At 35.8% G+C, this 24746-nt stretch overlaps 1 protein-coding gene and 2 long non-coding RNA genes across 3 annotated transcripts in view; 1 reads left to right on the forward strand and 2 right to left on the reverse strand.

Moving 5' to 3' along the window:
* The window catches only part of LOC127848849 (uncharacterized), a 225964-nt gene extending 221980 nt beyond the window's left edge, over positions 1–3984 (reverse strand). Inside the window, exon 1 of the long non-coding RNA XR_008034792.1 lies at positions 3662–3984. This is a non-coding gene — a long non-coding RNA (uncharacterized LOC127848849). The remainder of the gene's footprint in view (positions 1–3661) is intronic.
* The window catches only part of LOC127848557 (receptor-type tyrosine-protein phosphatase eta-like), a 415812-nt gene that overhangs the window by 262650 nt on the left and 128416 nt on the right, over positions 1–24746 (reverse strand). The gene's annotated exons all lie outside the window — the stretch shown is intronic.
* On the forward strand, positions 13924–18998 carry LOC127848857 (uncharacterized). Its single transcript, XR_008034795.1, has 3 exons — positions 13924–14680; positions 17404–17771; positions 17946–18998. It is a non-coding gene; the product is annotated as an uncharacterized LOC127848857 (long non-coding RNA).

The following is a 24746-nucleotide window of genomic DNA, read 5'->3' on the forward strand; positions in this document are numbered from 1 at the left end:
CTCTCGAAGTAATTATTACATGCAGACTGTTCCACTTTTACATTAGCACATTGCTGTAATATCATTTTTTGCAAAAATAACTGTTTCCCAAGTCAACATGTTATTCTATCACTGGTCCCAAATTCAGTCCCTCTCATGCTCATCAAGTAACTAACATACAATTTTTTTTTCGCATACATGTATCTCCACCCTAATCTAAGTTTCTGAATGCAAACTTTTTTATATTCTTTTAGCAACAGTGACCTTGACCCAACTTGCCCCATATGCAGTCCCATATTAGGTGTAAAAGTCAGCTTAAGATAGCAGTTGCTTCACACAAACATTAACCTGAAAGTACAAAAAAGGGCATAATTCTGCTGATTTTGCAGCTCAGTTATGGGCCTGGGTTTGCAACCTAACATGATGATCCCTAAAACATGAGTGAAGTTTTAATTCAATATATGTAGCTGTTTCAGAGATATCAGGGTTTTTTTGTCAATTTTTGAGCCGTTATCTGGCCACATTCCTAATGTAAAAAAAGTATGTTTTTATTCCAAATGACTGCCTAAATTTCAAATTGAAGTCTTCAATCTTTTTTAAAAAAAATTGGTAAATAAATTGCAACATTATTAAAGTTAATTTCTTTATGAAGCTCTATGCTTTGAACCTTAGTAAATATATTGTTGAAAACACTAATGCCATATTTTAAAGTATTTGTGAGCCAAAAAAATACATAAATTTACAAATTTAAACCAAAACAATGTGATTTTTCCCAATACAAAGGAACCCAGCCCCGTTCCAAAAATGGTGAAAAAAATAACATCTGGATTTATACTTGTTGCATGCAAACCTTAACCTGCATTTCATCTTGCATGCCAACCGTCCCCAAATTTTATACAACAGGGCGCATAATCCTCCTAAAAGCTGTTCTGAATCACAATTATTGGTCTTGGTTGCTGATTCTGTCTGAATGTTCATATACACTTGAAGACTTTTCTAACGCAACAATTTTCAAACTTGAATATCTCAGTTATGAGTTAAGATTTTGAATAAAAAATTTAACACATGGGGTATGTATGGTTTTATCTTTTATGCACTTGGAAATGGTATTTTTTCATCAGTTTATCAATATAACATGATAAATATATGCATTGATTTAAGAATATGCATTATTTTAGTGTCTTTTTTGTGTGGAAAATTCTGTTTATGTGCAAACTTTACGTTCATGAAAGCTCTAATAATACACTCTTCTTTGTTTTCCCATTTTCAGAGCATCTGCAAACAAAAACAACCCCTAAAAGGTGTATTATTAAACAATCTCGAAAGATATTTTCATACTTTAATATTTTTTAGCATTTTCTTTACTCTGTAAAATGTACAAGAACAACTTTATATGCTTGGGAAGTAACTTTTTCTTCAAATGTTATAACTTTATTTTCACACATAAAATATATACAGTTTACAGCGCACTACATCATATAATAATAACATACATGCCAGACGTCCCGATCTCGGCGGGACAGTCCCGCTTTTGGGCCCTTTGTCCCGGCGTCCCGATATGAGACGATTTGTCCCGACATTCGTAAAAAACGATGTAAGGTCTATAGGTTCCCAATAAAAATCGCTATTCAAGCTCTGTTTCGCTAACACTTACCACCGCTAATCACTTTATTGCCCCCAATTTACAATCCGATTCTACTTCTCGTGTGTACTAGTGTTGTTTATGACACCTTATCAGCTAATTATTGATTTTATCAGGCATTCACACCATGGTGGTCTTCAAGATAGTGGTCGCTTATTGCTATCGATAGTTGTATTATAATGAAATAAATGTTGAAAACGTGTTTGTTTTTGTCTTTGTTTGAAACAGTTTACAAAACAATTGTTTTGTAAAATTAACTCTACGTCATTAATGAGTCTTTTACATTCAATGTTTAGTTCCAAAATAGCGGGATAATCCAATATATAATATACCAAAATCGCAACAAACAGTCCAATAAGTGATACCCATCCTGTCTAGTGTAATTGGGTGTAATTGTAATAAAAACAACCAGGTGCTATGCATGACAGTTTGACCCTACTCCAATTAAGCCGCGACAATTGACAAGTAACAAACTGCGCATGGATACATGCTTAAAAAACATCGCAATAAACAGTAAAAGTGGTACCCATCTTGTCTTGTGTTATTGTAATAAAAACAACGTGTTGTAACTGTTCGGTAGATAGTTTACTGTAACCCTTACTTTCAGTGTCCTGGATAGCCTCCCCTGCGTTAATGTTTGCCATTGAAAGTAATATAATGAGTATTGTTGTCGTAATGTTCCAGAATTTGTACTCTAAAAAGATGAATATTATCTTCGTTGTTTGCTATTGTCTTATTAAATAAAACTGTTAATGTTATGTTTTAGATTTCATGTTTCATATCAGATGTTTTATGTCTTGAATAAAAGTATCAAGAGTTTTTGTTAGTACTATACTGACTACAGTAAAGGTGGAATGATAGATCGTTTTAGGTGTCCTGCTTTTTGGTCAAATGTCCCGACAATTTTTTATGGAATGTCCCGCTTTGGACCTAAAAAATTCTGGCATGTATGAATAATAATGAGATAACTTGACACGAGACCCACTTTAGAAACTCTTTTCAAGAAATGAGATTTGAAGGAGCATGCAAGATTGCAAAATACCATATTTGCTGATGAAAGTTTAAGTAGATCTTAAGTACAGAATATGAGGCTATAAGTGTTTTATGCAAGTTTTGATGTGAAGATATCATAAATTGTAAAACTCCCAAACTCAATTTTGATTTCTTTTAAAAGGACTTGTTCACATATTGCCAAAATGCCCATTTTCAAACTTTTGTCTCAGATTCTAAAAATAAAGATCACCATAAAAAAAACTGCAAAATAATGCAAATGACTAAAATTTAAAATTCACATTTTTTTAAATGATAAATCATCATCTAAAATTGAGAAATCTACACAGCCTTACAAAATAATAATTTTAATAATAAAGTTTCTGTTGGGTCTGTTATATTTCGTGACAACTAGTTCATTGCTTATGTAGCATAGCATATAAAATGCATTTAATATGATGGAACTGTGAGGAAACTAAAGTGGTTATAAGGCTAAAGCATTTTAATCCAAAGATCACTGGTTCGCACCCAGATTAGGTAAACCTTTTTTCTGTCTTTTTTTCTTTCTAAAATTCTATTCTTGTTATAAAACTGGTGTTCTATTATTCTGCTATGTACATTTATCAATAAACCACTTTTATTAATAATCTTTAAAAAACAAGAATATCAGTGAAACTGATGGATGCTACCCGATGATGCGCTTTGTTAATCTATGTGTTGATAACTTGCTAAAAACAAGATGTGTTTGTGAAACACAATGTCCCCCTATATGACGTTTGACCTTGAAGGATGACCTTGACCTTGACCCTTCACCACTCAAAATGTGCAGCTCCATGAGAAACAAATGCATTGCTAGCTTCAATATTGCAGAAGTTACATTACATGAGCAATTTGACCCATATATTTGACCTAGAAGGATGACCTTGACCTTTCACCACTCAAAATGTGCAGCTCCATATTTAGTTACACATGCATGCCAAATATCAAGTAGCTATCTTCAATATTGCAACAGTATTCATAAAAAAGCAATTTGGGCCACATATATTTGACCTCTGACCTTGAAGGATGACCTTGATCTTGACCTTTCACCACTCAAAATGTGCAGCTCCATGAGATACACATGCATGCCAAATATCAAGTTGCTATCTTCAATATTGCAAAAGTATTCATAAAATGAGCAATTTTGGCCACATCTATTTGACCTCTGACCTTGAAGGATGACCTTGACCTTTCACCACTCAAAATGTGCAGCTCCATGAGATACACATGCATGCCAAATATCAAGTTGCTATATTCAATATAGCAAAAGTTATTGCAAAATGTTAAAGTTGGCCCAAACCAACCAACAGACTAACCAACAGACAGGGCAAAAACAATATGTCCCCCACTACTATAGTGGGGGACATAAAAATTATTATTATCCTCGGTGACCTAGACCTTGACCCCAGTGACCTCATCAAAAGGTAGAGGTCCTTGCAAGGTACCTACATGCCAAATATGAAAGAGATTGGTAAAGTATTGAAGGCCCTATGAGAAACTGTAACAAAAGCGTGACAAAAAATCTATTATTATTAGCCTTGGTAACCTTGACCCCAGTGAAATCAAACCTCATTAAAAGGTAGAGGTCCATGCAAGGTACCTACATGCCAAATATGAAAGAGATTGGTAAAGTATTGAAGGCCCTATGAGAAACTGTAACAAAAGCGTGACAGAAAATATGCTCAGCCAAAATTTTATTTCGGGGAGCATAAAAATCTGTGATCAAGTCCACTTAAGTCCCAATTGGATCAAGGTGATGTTGTTTGATATGGGTGCATTGATTTAATAATAGCAACAATGTGTTAGTATCCAACAAGTGACAGTAGTTTTGCAGGCCTGGGTATTCGATGTTAATGAAAAGGATGAAGTAGTTATATAAACACTTGTTCTTGTCTTTTCAGGCCCAAACCCCAAAATGATTAAACAAAATATATTTTTTAAAGGTAATCACAATAAAAGTCCATTTAAAAATGAATATTAAAAGGACCTTTTCACATTTTGGTAAATTGACAAAATTGAAAAAAATTGTTTCAGATTCACACAATTTTGTTGTAGCATGTGTATCCCTAGTATCGGCCCTCTTAATGAAAACATCTAAATATTTTAGCAAAAATATTGAAAACTTATATGTTTAATACGTCTGCAATCTATAGTTTAATGTGTATTCTTGGACATAGCAACAAAAACTAAATTAAAATCAGTAATGTTTTGCCAAAATACTGGCGAGACTAAGCTCCATGTAGTAATCAGTATCATGTACAGTTGTACACCGTTTCTCATACTATTGGCCCTTCTGATTGGTTGCTAAGGTTTGTTACTACATGTATGGGCATGTTCTTTTTCTATAAAAAAGTTTTTAAATGGAGAAATGAAACTCTTGTTCATGATTTTCTTAAATTATTTTATTTTATTTTTTCACAAATAAGCGACTTGCACAACATTTGATAAACCTACTAATAAACCAAAAACAAACTAACACAATTATGTGTAATCATAATATTGGCCTGGAATAAACATGACAAGACCTACTTTCAAATGAAAAACGGAAATCATGAGAAAAATCTTTGTAGTAGTCATTAATAAACCACAAATCAATTTTAACTTCTAAAAGTGGAAAAACATTTTCTGTAGTTAAATTACCTCTTTGTGGCTTAATTCTTATTATTTTGGATATTTTATGGGTGACAATGTAGAAAACCTTGCAGCCAGATGGAATTTTCTTTAGCCAAATTTTCTTATTTGTAGCCATTGGCTAATTCGGCGAATGGCTGTTCAGCATTTCTGGAGGGATTTTCGTCAAAGGCATGATACAATGAGGAGGGCCGATACTATGAGAATAATTAAGGGATGGTTACAATATTTGCAAGGAAACAGTAATACTGAACATTCCCAATGCTCTAAATTATCCATTACATGTATCTTTCGACGATTTAAAAACATGAAATTTATAAAGCGTTACAAACAGGAAACTATCAAATCTTTTGGAGAGTTTTGTTGGTATCGTTACATTTTGTGACACAACGAGGATTGCTTATGTAAAGTATAAAATACACCACTCACTGTATCAGGATGGATGGCCTAGTGGTTTAAGCATTAGAATTTCACTCAAAGGGTCAGTGATTCAAGCCCAGTTAATTACTTTTGTCTTTTTAAAAAGTTTTTTTTCTACAGGAGCTATTTAGTCCCAATGTTAACATTTATGACTTTAAAGCATTTATTGACAAACTTCAATACATGCCAAAATCTGTGAAAAGGTCCCTTTAAGGTGTAATACCTTAAGTTTGCATCATTAAAATATGAAGTGACATATGTTTTAGTTAAGCTAAGTAATTTTTAACATGTTCATAGTGCAAACTAAATGTGATAATTCATTTCAATATTTCTCGAACTCAATCAGTCAATGTTTATGTTGTGCTGATCGTAAAATTATAGCAAAATTAACTAAATTAGTAAATTAAAATATACTTACTAGCGCCCATATGATTATTTTATCCTTATCGATCATTTCAAAATCGAAACGGGCGTTGTCACATTCAAAACTGTCAACACCACACCTAAAGTACTTTCAAGTGTTCCAATTTCACAGGTAAAGGTGCGTGTATCATAAATCACCAACAAAGTTAGGCGATAACTTCAACTAAAGTCAACCGATGAAATTAAACTACGCAGACGCAAGAAACCGAGCTGTCAACAAATATGGACGCCGAACAAGGAAGTTTTGAACCCAGATACAATTTCGACTGTCTTTCCCTGTTGATCAACTTTGCAAACTTCTGCTGCAAGCTTCCTGGTCACAGAGAATAGATTGACACGCTTCAAAGCACACTCGCTAATTAGGTGGACAGGTTACACATCACTATCAAGGTCACATTACTCTGACTTCTAAAGTCTTTAGGTATAGCAAACACGCTGTTTGCATGGCCTTTAACAAACCAAATGAAGTTTCCTTGTTCACGACTTAGCAATGTACTAGATAAACTAATATCAAACATAAAGCAAAGAGCGTGTATACATGGACTTGATTGGTTTGCATACTCGTTATGTTCATTATATGTTTTTTGTACATATGTGTATTTTACTTGACTTGAAGTATCTATTCTGGTAACCATCATTTTTGTTGAGGTAATCAATATTAGTACACCGGATATCTCGTTCATAAACGATATGTTTGATTTATATGCAGACGAAGAAACCTAAATTATTTTTTTTATATTAATATTTTGCATAATTATTACCATATGCGGTTTCAGAGGTGCGGAAACGGCATACGCCCCTCCTCCCCTCCTCCCTTAATTTCACCACGGTTCGCTCTTTTTCCAAGGACTGATCTTCGAAGAAACGCTAATAACTGATAAGACTCAGCATATCAGCGTCTGTCTTCTTTACATGTTTCTATGAAAATCGGGTATTGTATTTATGGTCGCATGTTAACAAAATTCAAGCTGACCGACGACGAAAAGGGTTAAGCTAAGCAGTCGAAGTTTTGAATGGGGCAAGTGTAGGTTGAATGACGGCTTAATGCCAAAGTCGGGCCGAGATTTAGCTATCTAGTACATCTGATCCCGAGCCCATATGAATCCGGACATGAATTCCGAAGTATTTTTTGTTCGGCCATATCGGGGATCATTAAAAAACGTTGCTGAGCCCAATGCCGTTAGTCTGTCGCTTTACTTCGAGTTTAATAAAAGAAAGCTTAATCAAATTTAACAGCATGTGAACGTTTCACTTTGTTTATTTAATGAAGTTTACATGAAGTTTTATATAGTTTTGTGTTTATGTTAGTAAGCGTTTAATGTGTTTTTGAACGATTGGTAATTCTTAGATAACTCTAATAACCCAAATACCGAACCCGAGCCTAATAACACGTTTCTGTTTCTATTAGTTTTTTAGACGATCAGTTTCGCAATTAAAATGTTTGTATTTTTAACCACATTTTCGAGATTGACCAATACATATTCCACCTCAAACACGTGCATGTTTAGCCAGGCTTCTTTGAGCATGCTCAGTTTCGGTTGTGTTGACCCGTATTATCAGATCGTTCTATATTTACAGCTTGTTAATTTAAATTCTATGTACTGTACACTTGGCTGTTATCATGCAATACATTTATTCTATATTAAGATACTATTATAACTATTTCCTTGTAAAGGCTTTCATGTATACCATTTTGTATGCACTACAATGACACTATTGGTAGAACAATACTGTTCACATCAGGCATTACCAGGAAAAGAAATCAGTATCTAATTCAAACTTGCCATATGTCAGTGGCAAACATGCGTATAGATGTTTCATACGTGTTTGTTTACTTTTATGTTGGAAGATAAATGTGTTTCTGTGCATTGAAAAGTCGTATTCAGGTAGTTAATGCATGTTCCATCAAACAGAGATGTTTTCAGTATACCATGACCATGTCCGTCTAGTTAAGAAATACATTTTTCTTTGATAGTTTGTTGTCGAATAACCCACAAAAAGGAGTATAGATGCGTAGGAATTAAATCACGAGTGCGAAGCACTAGTGATTTGATAACACGCATCTATACTCCTTACTGTGGGTTATTCGACAACAAACCATCATAAAAAAATATAATTTCGATTCTAACACGATTCTGATTGATTTGGTTCAAGATTTTGAACTTGAACTATATTTTTCAATACTCCGCCCTTCTTAGTACAAAGTCAATCGGTATCCCTCGAAGATTATCAATAATCGATTATTGATAAAAGTAAACATACACGTATGAAACATCTATATGCATGTTTGCCACTGACATATGGTAAATATTTCTCAGTTCAAACAAAAACTAGATGTGTATATGCAAAAAGATATACGGCGATGATTTAGATTAGATTAGTTGTTGTTGAAAAATATCGTTAAAACCCGACTAATTTCGCGGATGTTTTTCGGAACCATTCTTAGTCGCGTTAAATCCACATATATTTCGATACGAACGTACTTTATAATCTTATCGGAGACCCTACTGTGACAATGTAAACGCTCAACAAAGACTAGTGTTTGTGAATAAATTATCGGAGACAAAAATGATCAGTGCCACAGGCTTAATCATTCCAGACATCAATTTACAAAAAACGTAAAATTATTACCGGTATCTTTAAAAAATAGATCTATATTCAGCGTTAATTGCAAACATGGGAGTTCAAAATAAAATTTGTATATATATTTGCGTGTACTTTGCAGCAACTTTAAAAGTTTATTGCATACACTATGTATTAGGGTGCTCAAAAAAATGAAAGCATCAGGATAGTGTAATACAACACTCCATTACATGATGCTAGTTCGAGAGAAGTTGTAAAAAGGTTAAGTTGAAAACATAAACATTTAGGACTTCCTCAACGCTGTCAAAGTTTTTAATACAAGCTGTTTTGAATACATGTACAAGCATATACTGAAAGTAGCCATCAACCGATGTTGCATATTGTTATATTGCACACATGGTAGTACATTACTAGTCATACATTTGTGGATTTTGAAAATTTAATCGGTAATAATTCATAAAATGCGATATAATTCCATATAAGGTTATAATAGTATATTATTTATTAATGATGTTTGCTAAAAGAATAATACTGCATATTTCGGCCGATATCTTCTACCTGTACGCTTATCCGAATTCGGATTCTGGCTTCCGTTGAAATCCTTGCATAAAAATGTCTACACGTAATAATACATACGCTTTTTAGTGATACTGTTAATATAGTAATATTGATATATATACGAAGGTTAATATATATATATATATATATATATATATATATATATATATATATATATATATATATATATATATATATATATATATATATATATATATATATATATATATATATATATATATATATATTTATGGAGATGAACCCTATAAGATCCTGATCTTTTGTTCTAATCATTTTTTGGAACAATATGGCTCAGTTGTAATTGTATATGCTATGCAAATGTATACCATGTTTGTTCGTGAAATAAAATATGTTTACACCGAAGTATTTGTCACTCAATCGTGCAATAGAAAATGATTGTCTATCACGTGTGGTGAGATAATTAAATGATTGTTTAAGCCAGTTAGAAAAGCCATTTACTTATTTCGAATGTGACATTTGAAGCAACCGCCGATACTTTGAAAATTTACCCACAGTTTTCTGTGTGGGAGTTTGTTCCTGTTCCTGCTCGTCGTACTTTTATCTACAAAAGCGAGTTCGAAAACGAAATAAGGTATTCATATCAATTGTAAAGGCCTATGTTATGCTTAGAGCGTGCCTTCTTTTCGATAAATACACGAGGTTGTACCATCATTGATCCGTCAAAGATAATGTGCAATGCAGAGATCAGAAGTATCTATCATGTGATATTTTTTTTTTAATGAAATAAAATCAAATCTTTAAAGGGGCCTTTTCACAGATTTTGGCATGTTTTGAAGTTTGTCATTAAATGCTTTATATTAATAAATGTAGACATCGGATCTAAAAAGCTCCAGTAAAAAATCAAGAATAAAATTAAAAATGAAAAAAAGTTAACCCTCAGCAGGGCTCGAACCACTGACCCATTGAGACCTGGAGTAAAAAGTTTCCCATTCAGATCACTCGGCCATCCTTCCTGATACAGTGTAAGATGTATTTTATACTTTATATAAGCAATCCTCGTAGTTTCACAAAATGTAACGACAACAACAGAACTCTCCAAATTAATAATTCGTTTCGCGTTGCAACGCTTTATAATTTTCAGGTTTTTAAATTGTTAAAAGATGCATATACTGGCTATTTTAGAGCATGGTAAATGTTCAGTATAACTGTTTCCTCACAAATATCATAATTAAAACGAAAATTTGCGAATCTGAAACAACTTTTTTCAATTTGTCAATTTACCCAAACGTGAAAAGGCCCCTTTAAATACACCACACAATCCAAACAACAAGGTGTTGTCTGAAATAAGGCATCCTGTTAACACGAATGTCAAATAATCATATTTAAAGAGAAAATTGTGTCTCAGTATTAGGGCAATATTGTGATAAAGAATGAGTTGACTGCATATCTTTATATTTCTTATGAAAAGCAAGATCAAGAAAATTAGACCATTACATTTACTCGTGATACGAGAAATCTGGGCTTGAAGTACATATATGTGTACTCAGCTGCAGTTGCAGTTTCTGGCAAGTTACTGATATCAAATGTCGTTTTGTCAAGTTTTCACGTGTTTTTGAGATATCGAAAAAAGTTCATTAGTGTCGAAGTAAGTCCAACTTTTAACTAAACAATGTCACAGAAAAACTTGTTAAACGACTATTTATTTTAACCAGTTAAAATAGTCCATTATTGAATTGGCGAATTAACCATAGAGACAAGATGCACGCCAAAAAAACTCGTTTTCTTTAAAATCCTGTTTTTCTGTTATAAAAGTAACCCGCAAACAAAAGTTTTCACATGCATGATAATTTTTTTATTGATAATCGTTTTTAGAACAGAACTGATTTAGGAACAACGAATTTATAGTTTTGCTTAAGTCTAGGGTAAATGAGGCGTGTACTTGTTAACAATTTATATGTAACCAGAAAGTTCTCTTCCTAAGAGTTGAGTTTCACGTAGAGCAGTTCCAAGATTTATTTAAGTGTCACCGTCAATGTTGTTGCACGAGCACTTCACACGACTAAGCTTCCGCAAAGCACTTACAACAGGAACCTGTTATAATATATTTCAATTGCACACTGATAGCTAGCCTTAACTTGTTTAAGTGGCAATCACATATTAAAACGACGATTAATGAATCGTGATTGTTATAAATGATCACATATAGATATGTATATTGAAAGCAATATTGTATAAATAAATAAGGTATTTCAGGCTCGTATGCATCCTATATGTATCACACCGAGTGTATTAACGGAACTTAAACCACAATACAAATACACCTTAAATCAAATCACTGCATGGAAATCAAAACTTAAACTTATAATGCTAAAATTAAGCATTTATTATCATTTAAAATAATGATCAGGTTCCTTCTAATGTTTATATAATATATGATTACAAAAATGCATTTGCACACATTAAATATTAAATATTAAGCAAATTTAATGATACCATATATATGTAAGCGTATGTATTTATCATATTCAACTCGTTTTCATATGTGAATAAAATTGTTTAATGGCAAACATTAAACAGAATGCTAGTACAACAAAGGCAATACGATTTGTGATCGCAAGTATATTTATTAAAGTATGGTATACAATAATTACACATATACGGATATGTAATTACTAAATATGTGTTTAAGGATATACCCGCTACATTATTGCATATAATACATGTTTATTTTTTAACATTTTTTAAATAAATAATATAACCGTATAATTTTATCGTGAGTACATTCAATAATGATAAAAATATGTGTAAATGAAGATTTATTAAGAAATTGAGGATATTTGTTGATTAAAGTGAAAGATCTTATTACCAATGAGCGGTCATATAAACATATTTTCACGAGTGAAGAGCAATTGATTTGCATATTGAGCGCAATCGCATTGATCGAACGCTTAATTTATAAGCGACATTAAACGAGCGTCATAACCATTCATGTTAATTGTGACGTCATTACTATGATCATGGTCATAAACATGTCGCATGATGATATAATTTTATTAAAATCACAATTTGGTGTCTGTTGTCCATCAAATTGTAAACTAACGATGAGTTTAGGCCACTCCAAATTGATTTGTTGGTCGTCGGATTTGCCGCACCTATTTTTTCAAAATTGAATTTTTTTAGTTTACCGCTCGCACTCATTTTTGTGTCCTTCTGTAACCATAGGGCAAGAGTGTTTTTTTTTATTTTGTGGAGAAAAAAACGCAATCTCGCAGAAACGATTTTGACGCTGAATACGAATGCCAAATATAGTGTTTCGTAACCTTTTAAATCGATTACTGCAGACGCTCAAAAATACGATCGAGACGACCAGAAAAAAATGGCTTCCTGGTTACGCATGCGGAATTAATTTCCTTCTATATTACATATAAAATAGTTAAAGTTCGATATCATTTTTTACCATGATCAAGCGTATAGCCACTATATCATCATACATCATTGGAAAGATAAATGCATAATCTTTTGAAAAAAAATCATGTCATTCTAGACGTTGTAACTCAAAATATTTCCTTAAAGTAGCACACCGGTTTTGACACCTGTGGAGGCGGCCATTTTGGGCTCAAATAGTATGACCTACCTTCAAAGCCGGGAACCATCAACAGAAAAAGTAGACCACAAAATGGCCTTTTTTCGGATTGCTTACAAAAATACCTTCAATTTGATACCAAAACATACCATTTGCAATGTATTTTACAAATCCTAGGCAGCATGCACTGAACAATGTGTGCTTAGTATCAAGTTGACTGCATGTAACCCTACAAACAGGAGATTTGGGGTTATGTGACCTTTAAGAGAACCCAACCCCTTCAAATTTGAATTAAAGGCACTTTTCCAATAGGTATAATCTGTTTTGAGAAATATCATAAAGTTCCCGTAATATGACACATAGATTTATTCATAAAAGTTGCCGTTGAATGCGTCACGCGTGACAGCGTTTCCCGTCAAGAATTAAGGTAGAATAGCCGAACTTGCTTACATTATACATGCAGCACTTAGACTCCATACAATGCATCACTTTCGATTCTAATAGGCAAAGCAGATGTAACATATGACTTAATAAGTGAAAAAACTCATCAGTGGCAATATTTGTGCATCATAGCAGGTTTTGAACAGGATTCGAACAAATTTTTGGCACATTTCAGGTAAAATCCATGTAGAAGCAGCATCTCTGATGAAAATAGTTACATAATAGAATCATGTTATAGATCTTTTATGTTAAGATCATATTATTTGTTTCATTGAGTCAACGTTGTTAAAGCAAGTGATATTTTAAAGTTTTTATTTGTTTCATACATACTGTTCAGTAGAGATATAATATTGGAAACTGATTCTTATAACTTCAATAAAAATAAATAAATTACTCATGTATATTTTTATAACATGATAAAATATATAAAATATAAGAATTTAAAATGAAAAAGTTGTACATACACATGGTATTTCAAATGTCAATGACTAATGTCATAAAGAAATGCCATTAATCATTCCAGCTTCATAAGAATAGCTATACTTTGGATGAATAATTCCCATTCCTTTAAAATATCTTATCTAAATCATATTACTGCTGGTTTGGTCCGCGGAACTAGCTGACGCACTTTTTCCAGTTGTCTCGCCTGGACAGTCGGCAAACAAAGCTGCAAAAGAGAGAATTTCCCCATTTGGACCCTCATTGAATAGTGCACAGAGTGCAATAGTCTACACGTTGACAGGTGATTCCATTTGCAAGAGTAATGGGGTTATGATTTTGTTAGGATAGTTTATATTTACACCATACAACACTTTTTTGAAAAAAAAACCCACAAATAATACAGTACATAATGAGAAAACTGAATATTAAGCTAAAACCTCAGAAAAGATAACACGACGAGAAACATATATGTTTAGCTGGAAAATTGACCCCCCTCTGGGAAAGTGGGCGAAACCAAGATTGTGTAAAATAAAAAAAGCATCATTCGTGTGTCATAAGTCAGAACAGTAACATGGAACTTTTAGTGTTAGGAAAATGCTTACAGTAAATGTTCAACGGATGCATTGTTTATTTGATGAAAGATATCGAGTGCTTTCAAATTACTAAAGGATGTACCATTCTTTATAAGTGACAAGAACTCAAGTGACCTTAAAGAAGGAATTTGGATAAAAACAGTAAATTTCTAACCAGCAACGTAGCTAAAATAATTCGCGTTCAAAGTCTGCCAAAGCAAAACTCATCAAAAGACTCTATGGTGGCAATTTATATTGATTAACTAGCAACGGAGACGAGCGCTGAAGATACAGTCTTTGCCGATGGACTCGGGGTTGTCTCCGTTGCATAGCAGCTGGACTCCATCGCCATCGGACTTTCGCAGCCGACATCCTCGATCCCCAAGGGCAATGGTAGTTTCCTTAATGGGCTGGGCAAATCTGCCATAGGGTCTGAGGGTCTGAAAATAACGATGACCATGATACAAGGTTGTGTTGGAAAAATATAAAGTTGGTGTTATATATTACACTACAGTGCAAGATAACAATTTTAATCAGTTTCGCTGTTAACTGCACTATTGAGCCTACAGTCTCCGGAGATGGCCGTATCTGCATCCTCGCAGATGCCATGGAAGGAAGAGCTGTGATCGAAAAGCCCAGCCACGGCCTGCGAGGTCTGGCTCATCTTCGGTAGAGGCGGGCCACCACCTGTCGCTGATCTGTCTACCTTTCGCAAGCATATGTCTGTCTTTGCGTGTTTCATCTACAGTACAGGACAGTACACGGGTACAGTAAATAAAAAGTTATCAACGTTAAATCAAATTACTTTGGGATACAAATTCAATTCAGTTTTTATTATACCGGTTTCATACCAAATATTTCAGATGTACATTTGATTGAACAAGCGCTTAAATAATCATACGTACAATATTTCGCCACTTTTCTTTTACTTGTGTTAAGGTCCGAGGACCGCTGCCGCAGGCATTTACACTGTTCACTAACGACAACCACAACTGGTTGACCTTGTGGGCGGCCCCCGGACCAGCGGAAGCGTGGCTACTTCGCATTGTGTTTGCATTCTCCTTCATGAAGTCGACAATTATATCAACTTCTCTGGAAGTGAACATTTTTGACTTAGTGCGTTTTGCTCCCTCCGCCATGTTTGTTATGATCTTCTGCTGACAGTTGTGCGCGAAAATGACGTCATACGCGTGCAACTTGCGGTAATAATTACCGTGGATAATTTGTTCATTATCGTGGTTAAGTTACCGCGCGGTGAAAAGTTTTGTACACGCGGATTAACTGCGTGGTAACTTAACCACGATAATAACCGTGGTCATTGTTTTTTACCGTGGTAATTTTGAACCAGTGTTTATACAATTAGCTGCAGATAGTTTGGTTTGGTTCCTTGTTTGTTTCAGTGGGTTTTACAGCCTTAAAACAACCATTCAACAATAGAACAAAATGTATTAGTTCAATGACCATATAATATTTTTGAAACAATATTTAGGTAATAATCTCATTTTGTACTCACTCATTATTGGAATTTTTGTATGAGTATATCAGTAAGTACTGTCATTCGTTCATAGAAATGTTCTTCCTTGTCTGCCAAGCTGTTTTGTTTGGCATAGAACAGCATCTGCATCTCTTTCAGTGACCTGTATATGTTTAAATTAAGCCATCAGCTAAGTTGTTATGGTTATTGTTAAACAATGATATGATTCTATTGGTTCAGTAAGCCAGCTTCATTGTTAGTAAATAATTTTAATTTAAAGAATATGACATTGTAATTTTATTGTTTAAAGTTGCATTTTTAGTTTATATAAATGAAACTAGTTCCACTAATATAAACATACTTATAAACATACTTAGTCTGAGGCTCTTTCTTGTTACTTTTGCAATCTGTATCTGTTTCTGCTGATGAACCACATCTTGCCTGCATCTCTGATGAAAATAGTTACATAATAGAACCATGTTATAGATCTTTTATGTTAAGATTAAATTATTTGTTTCATTGAGTCAACGTTGTTAAAGCAAGTGATATTTTAAAGTTTTTATTTGTTTCATACAAACTGTTCAGTAGAGATATAATATTGGAAACTGATTCTTATAACTTCAGTAAAAAAATTAAATTACTCATGTATATTTTTATTACATAATAAAATATAAGAATTTAAAATGAAAAAGTTGTACATACACATGGTATTTCAAATGTCAATGACTTATGTCATAAAGAAATGCCATTAATCATTCCAGCTTCATTAGAATAGCTGTACTTTGGATGAATAATTCCCATTCCTTTAAAATATCTAATCTAAATCATATTCTGCTGGTTTGGTCCGCGGAACTAGCTGACGCACTTTTTCCAGTTGTCTCGCCTGGACAGTCGGCAAACAAAGCTGCAAAAGAGAGAATTTCCCCATTTGGACCCTCATTGAATAGTGCACAGAGTGCAATAGTCTACACGTTCACAGGTGATTCCATTTGCAAGAGTGATGGGGTTATGATTTTGTTAGGATAGTTTATATTTATACCATACATTTTTTTGAAAAAAAAACCCCACAAATAATACAGTACATAATGAGAAAACTGAATATTAAGCTAAAACCTCAGAAAAGATAACACGACGAGAAACATATATGTTTAGCTGGAAAATTGACCCCCCTCTGGGAAAGTGGACGAAACCATGATTGTGTTAAATAAAAAAAGCATCATTCGTGTGTCATAAGTCAGAACAGTAACATGGAACTTTTAGTGTTAGGAAAATGCTTACAGTAAATGTTCAACGGATGCATTGTTTATTTGATGAAAGATATCGAGTGCTCTCAAATTACTAAAGGATGTACCATTCTTTATAAGTGACAAGAACTCAAGTGACCTTAAAGAAGGAATTTGGATAAAAACAGTAAATTTCTAACCAGCAACGTAGCTAAAATAATTCGCGTTCAGAGTCTGCAAAAGCAAAACTCATCAAAAGACTCTATGGTGGCAATTTATATTGACTAACCAGCAACGGAGACGAGCGCTGAAGATACAGTCTTTGCCGATGGACCCGGGTTTGTCTCCGTTGCACAGCAGCTGGACTCCATCGCCATCGGACTTTCGCAGCCGACATCCTCGATCCCCAAGGGCAATGGTAGTTTCCTTAATGGGCTGGGAAAATCTGCCATAGGGTCTGAGGGTCTGCAAATAACGATGACCATGAGACAAGGTTGTATTGGAAAAATATAAAGTTGGTGTTATATATTACACTACACTGCAAGATAACAATTTTAATCAGTTTCGCTGTTAACTGCACTATTTAGCCTACCGTCTCCGGAGATGGCCGTATCTGCATCCTCGCAGATGCCATGGAAGGAAGAGCTGTGATCGAAAAGCCCAGCCACGGCCTGCGAGGTCTGGCTCATCTTCGGTAGAGGCGGGCCACCACCTGTCGCTGATCTGTCTACCTTTCGCAAGCATATGTCTGTCTTTGCGTGTTTCATCTACAGTACAGGACAGTACACGGGTACAGTAAATAAAAAGTTATCAACGTTAAATCAAATTACTTAGGGATACAAATTCAATTCAGTTTCTATTATACCGGTTTCATACCAAATATTTCAGATGTACATTTGATTGAACAAGCGCTTAAATAATCATACGTACACTATTTCGCCACTTTTCTTTTACCTGTGTTAAGGTCCGAGGACCGCTGCCGCAGGCATTTACACTGTTCACTAACGACAACCACAACTGGTTGACCTTGTGGGCGGCCCCCGGACCAGCGGAAGCGTGGCTACTTCGCATTGTGTTTGCATTCTCCTTCATGAAGTCGACAATTATATCAACTTCTCTGGAAGTGAACATTTTTGACTTAGTTCGTTTTGCTTCCTCCGCCATGTTTGTTATGATCTTCTGCTGACAGTTGTGCGCGAAAATGACGTCATACGCGTGCACCTTGCGGTAATAATTACCGTGGTTAATTTGTTCATTATCGTGGTTAAGTTACCGCGCGGTAAAAAGTTTTGTACACGCGGATTAACTGCGTGGTAACTTAACCACGATAATAACTGTGGTCATTGTTTTACCGTGGTAATTTTTAACCAGTGTTTATACAATTGGCTGCAGATAGTTTGGTTTGGTTCCTTGTTTGTTTCAGTGGGTTTTACAGCCTTAGAACTGCCATTCAACAATAGAACAAAATGTATTAGTTCAATGACCATATAATATTTTTGAAACAATGTTTAGGTAATAATCTTATTTGTACTCACTCATTATTGGAATGTTTGTATGAGTATATCAGTAAGTACTGTCATTCGTTCATAGAAATGTTCCTGCTTCTCTGCCAAGCTGTTTTGTTTGGCATTGAACAGCATCTGCATCTCTTTCAGTGACCTGTATATGTTTAAATTAAGCCATCAGCTAAGTTATTATGGTTATTGTTAAACAATGATATGATTCTATTGGTTCAGTAAGCCAGCTTCATTGTTAGTAAATAATTTCAATTTAAAGAATATGACATTGTAATTTTATTGTTAAAAGTTGCATTTTTAGTTTATATAAATGAAACTAGTTCCAATAATATAAACATACTTAGTCTGAGGCTCTTTCTTGTTACTTTTGCAATCTGTATCTGTTTCTGCTGATGAACCATATCTTGCCTGCATCTCTGATGAAAATAGTTACATTATAGAACCATGTTATAGATCTTTTATGTTAAGATCATATTATTTGTTTCATTGAGTCAACGTTGTTAAAGCAAATGATATTTTAAAGTTTTTATTTGTTTCATACATACTGTTCAGTAGAGATATAAAATTGGAAACTGATTCTTATAACTTCAATAAAAAATTAAATTACTCATGTATATTTTTTTTTCATGATAAAATATAAGAATTTAAAATTAAAAAGTTGTACATACACATGGTATTTCAAATGTCAATTACTAATGTCATAAACAAATGCCATTAATCATTCCAGCTTCATAAGAATAGCTATACTTTGGATGAATAATTCCCATTCCTTTAAAATATCTAATCTAAATCATATTCTGCTGGTTTGGTCCGCGGAACTAGCTGACGCTCTTTTTCCAGTTGTCTCGCCTGGACAGTCGGCAAACAAAGCTGCAAAAGAGAGAATTTCCCCATTTGGACCCTCATTGAATAGTGCATAGAGTGCAATAGTCTACACGTTGACAGGTGATTCCATTTGCAAGAGTGATGGGGTTATGATTTTGTTAGGATAGTTTATATTTATACCATACATTTTTTTGAAACCCCCCCCCCACAAATAATACAGTACATAATGAGAAAACTGAATATTAAGCTAAAACCTCAGAAAAAATAACACGACGAGAAACATATATGTTTAGCTGGAAAATTGACCCCCCTCTGGGAAAGTGGACGAAACCATTATTGTGTAAAATAAAAAAAGCATCATTCGTGTGTCATAAGTCAGAACAGTAACATGGATCTTTTAGTGTTAGGAAAATGCTTACAGTAAATGTTCAACGGATGCATTGTTTATTTGATGAAAGATATCGAGTGCTCTCAAATTACTAAAGGATGTACCATTCTTTATAAGTGACAAGAACTCAAGTGACCTTAAAGAAGGAATTTGGATAAAAACAGTAAATTTCTAACCAGCAACGTAGCTAAAATAATTCGCGTTCAGAGTCTGCAAAAGCAAAACTCATCAAAAGACTCTATGGTGGCAATTTATATTGACTAACCAGCAACGGAGACGAGCGCTGAAGATAAGTCTTTGCCGATGGACCCGGGTTTGTCTCCGTTGCACAGCAGCTGGACTCCATCGCCATCGGACTTTCGCTGCCGACATCCTCGATCCCCAAGGGCAATGGTAGTTTCCTTAATGGGCTGGGAAAATCTGCCATAGGGTCTGAGGGTCTGCAAATAACGATGACCATGAGACAAGGTTGTATTGGAAAAATATAAAGTTGGTGTTATATATTACACTACACAGCAAGATAACAATTTTAATCAGTTTTGCTGTTAACTGCACTATTTAGCCTACCGTCTCCGGAGATGGCCGTATCTGCATCCTCGCAGATGCCATGGAAGGAAGAGCTGTGATCGAAAAGCCCAGCCACGGCCTGCGAGGTCTGGCTCATCTTCGGTAGAGGCGGGCCACCACCTGTCGCTGATCTGTCTACCTTTCGCAAGCATATGTCTGTCTTTGCCTGTTTCATCTACAGTACAGGACAGTACACGGGTACAGTAAATAAAAAGTTATCAACGTTAAATCAAATTACTTTGGGATACAAATTCAATTCAGTTTCTATTATACCGGTTTCATACCAAATATTTCAGATGTACATTTGATTGAACAAGCGCTTAAATAATCATAGGTACACTATTTCGCCACTTTTCTTTTACTTGTGTTAAGGTCCGAGGACCGCTGCCGCAGGCATTTACACTGTTCAATAACGACAACCACAACTGGTTGACCTTGTGGGCGGCCCCGGACCAGCGGAAGCGTGGCTACTTCGCATTGTGTTTGCATTCTCCTTCATGAAGTCGACAATTATATCAACTTCTCTGGAAGTGAACATTTTTGACTTGACAGTGCGTTTTGCTTCCTCCGCCATGTTTGTTATGATCTTCTGCTGACAGTTGTGCGCGAAAATGACGTCATACGCGTGCACCTTGCGGTAATAATTACCGTGGTTAATTTGTTCATTGTCGTGGTTAAGTTACCGCGCGGTAAAAAGTTTTGTACAAGCGGATTAACTGCGTGGTAACTTAACCACCATAATAACCGTGGTAATTGTTTTACCGTGGTAATTTTTAACCAGTGTTTATACAATTGGCTGCAGATGTCATTTGACCCAACACAAGGGCTTGCTTGCATGGAAAAACAACACAATAGACTTCCTGACTAAAAAAAAATCATTATCTACGTAGATAAAAACTTAAGTATGACCACATAGTGACATCATATTTTAGCGGTGGTGGAAAAAATGGATGACCTAGATAACCATTACATTTAGTAGTGATGTATTGTTTTACAATGCAATGCGTATCTCTTCGAGAATAAGTTTAAACTCTAGACTTTCTTACATTATTACATGCTAGAATTTTAGCTGCATGGATGTTATTAAGATGAGTTGGTTAGTTGCTACATCTTACGAAAATACTCGGCAAATTTCTCCTTATTGCTTGTGGTTTTTAAAAGTTTGTTGTCTTGCGTCAAAGTTCAGGGGTCTGGCATGTTATCTAATTCCTGACATGTCCACGGCGCCACATTGAAACATTGCCAAAGAATCATATATAGATCAAGGCCACATTACTCTGACTTCTAAAGTCTTTAGGTATAGCAAACATGCTGTGTTCATGGCATTTAACAAACTAAATGAAGTTTCCTTGTACACGACTTATGAATGTACAATATGAACTAATATCAAATAAAAACAACAAAGAGCGTGATTACATGAACTTGATTGGTTTGCATAATACTTTTGTTCATTCTATGTTCTTTGTAAATGTGTATTTTACTTGACTTGACTCTTTTCTGGAAACCATCATTTTTGTTGAGGTAATCAATATTAGTACACCGGATATCTCGTTCATAAACGATATGTTTGATTTATATGCAGAAGAAGAAACCTAAATTATTTTTTATATAAATATTTTGCATAATTCAGAAGCCAGTTATATTTTCAAAGTAGCCGGCGACTAAGCAATAACACTGGTGTATTTGCTCCATTTCAATTGATATTTTGGGAAAGTAGCCGGCGCAGCTGGAGAACACTGAAAATTATTACCATATGCGGTTTCAGATGTGGCGGAAACGGCATATACGCCCCTCCCCCTTGATTTCATTAAGGTTCGCTCTTTTTCCAAGGACTGATCCTCGAAGAAACACTGATAACTACGGAATCCGGATAGTGCCAAGTTGAGTGTCGCGTGTCGACCTTCGATGTCGACACATGACATTCTCGCGACATTCTCTCGACGCTCAATACGACGCGCGACAATCATGCGACAATCAATATTTGAGTGTCGCATATAGAGCTGGGTTTTAGAAAAAAAAATCGCAGAAAATCTCGACTGTCGACTGATTTGTCGCGCGTCGTATTGAGCGTCGAGAGAATGTCGCGAGAATGTCGCGAGAATGTCGTGTGTCGACCTTCGAGCGCGACACTCGACATTCTCGCGACATTCTCTCGACGCACGACAAATCAGTCGACAGTCAATATGATTTTTCGCGAGAATGTCGCCTGTCGACCTAAAATCACTAGGTCGACACACGACATTCTCTCGACGCTCAATACGACGCGCGACAAATCAGTCGACAGTCAAGATTGACTGTCGACTGATTTGTCGCGCGTCGTATTGAGCGTCGAGAGAACGTCGGAAAATGTCGTGTGTCGACAGGTGTGGGAGTATTTTTTTCATCTGCAAGCAAGGTGCTATAGTAACTTTTCCAGCTTAAGTAAAAAAAGCGGCATCTTGTAGCAGCAATAACAGCAGCAGCAACAGTAGCAGCAGTAACAGCAGCAGCAGTAGCAGCAGCAGCAGTAGCAGCGTAGTAGCAGCAGTAGCAGCAGCTGCAGCAGTAGTAGCAGCAGTAGCAGTAGTAACAGTATTAGTAGTTGTAGTAGTAGTAGTAGTAGTAGCTGCAGTAGAAGTAGTAGCAGCAGCATCAGGAGCAGCAGCAGCAGAAGCAGCAGCAGCAGTAGCAACAACAGCAGTAGCAGCAGTAATAGCAGTAGCAGGAGTAACAGCAGAAGCAGCAGTAGAAGGAGTAGCAGCAGTAGCAATAGTAGCAGAAGTAGCTGCAGTAGTAGTAGTAGTAGTAGCAGCAGTAGCAGTAGCAGCAGAAGCGGCAGCAGCAGTAGCAGCAGTAGCAGCAGCAGCAGCAGTAGCAGCAGCAGCAGCATTAGCAGTAGCAGCAGCAGCAGCAGTAGGAGCAGCAGTAGCAGCAGCAGCAGTAGCAGCAGCAGATGTAGTAGCAGTAGCAGCAGTAGCAGTAGTAGCAGAAGTAGCAGCAGTAGTAGTAGTAGTAGCAGTACTAGTAGAGCAGAAGTAGTAGTAGTAGTAGTAGTAGTAGTAGTAGTAGAAGTAGTAATAGTTGTAGTAGTAGTAGTAGTAGTAGTAGTAGCGGTAGTGGTTGTGAGACTGGTAGTAGTGGAAGTGGTAGTGGGACTAGTGGTAGTGGTAGTTGTAGTAGTAGCAGGATCAGGAGTAGTAATAGTAGCAGTAGCAGTGTAATAGCAGTTGCAGCACTACCAACAGTAGCAGTAGTTGTAGTTGTTGTAATAGTAGTAGTTACTTCAGTAGAAGCAGTAGCAGCAGCAGCAGTGGCAGTAGCAGCAGTAGCGGCAGCAGGAGTAGCAGCAGAAGCAGCAGCAGCAGTAGCAGCAGCAGCAGAAGCAGCAGCAGTAGCAGCAGCAGTAGCAGCAGTAGAAGCAGCAGCAGCAGCAGCAGTAGCAGCAACTAAGGTAGCAGCAGTAGTAGCAGTAGTAGTAGTAGTAGTAGTAGTAGTAGTAGTAGCAGTAGTTGTAGTAGTAGTAGTGATGGTAGTAGCGGTAGTGGTAGTGGCAGCAGCAGCAGTAGCAGCAGCACTAGCAGCAGCAGTGGCAGCAACAGCAGTAGCAGCAGTAGTAGCAGTAGTAGCAGCAGTAGTAGTAGTAGTAGCAGTACTAGTAGTAGCAGCAGTAGTAGTAGTAGTACTAGTAGTAGTAGAAGTAGTAGTAGTAGTAGTAGTAGTAGTAGTAGTAGTAGTAGTAGTAGTAGTAGTAGTTGAAGTAGTAGTAGAAGTAGTAGTAGTGGTATTAGTAGTAGTAGCGGTAGTGGTAGTGAGACTGGTAGTAGTGGTAGTGGTAGTGGGACTGGTGGTAGTGGTAGTAGTAGTTGTAGTAGTAGCAGGATCAGGAGTAGTAATAGTAGCAGTAGCAGTGTAGTAGCAGTTGCAGCACTACCAACAGTAGCAGTAGTTGTAGTAAAAGTAGTAGTAGCTGTAGTAGAAGCAGTAGCAGCAGCAGCAGTAGCAGTAGCAGCAGTAGCGGCAGCAGGAGTAGCAGCAGCAGCCGCAGTAGCAGCAGTAGCAGCAGTAGCAGCAGCAGCAGTAGCAGCAGCAGTAGCAGCAGTAGTAGCAGCAGCAGCAGTAGCAGCAGCAGTAGCAGCAACAGCAGTAGCAGCAGTAGTAGCAGTAGAAGTAGTAGTAGTAGTAGTAGTAGTAGTAGTAGCAGTAGTTGTAGTAGTAGTAGTGATGGTAGTAGCGGTAGTGGTAGTGAGACTGGTTATAGTGGTAGTGGTAGTAGGACTGGTAGTAGTGGCAGTAATATTTGTAGTAGTAGAAGAAGTAGAAGTAATATTAGCAGTAGCATTGCAGTAGCAGCACCAGCACCACAATCATTGGCAGTAGAAGTAGTTGTTGTAGTAGTAGTAGCTGCAGCAGTAATAATAGCACTACTAGCTAGAGTAGTAGTCAAAATTCAGTCATTGGTGCGTGATTGTTGCGAGTATGTTCGTTTGGG

Source organism: Dreissena polymorpha, chromosome 1 (assembly GCF_020536995.1).
Source record: "Dreissena polymorpha isolate Duluth1 chromosome 1, UMN_Dpol_1.0, whole genome shotgun sequence".
In the NCBI taxonomy this organism is placed as follows: domain Eukaryota; kingdom Metazoa; phylum Mollusca; class Bivalvia; order Myida; family Dreissenidae; genus Dreissena; species Dreissena polymorpha.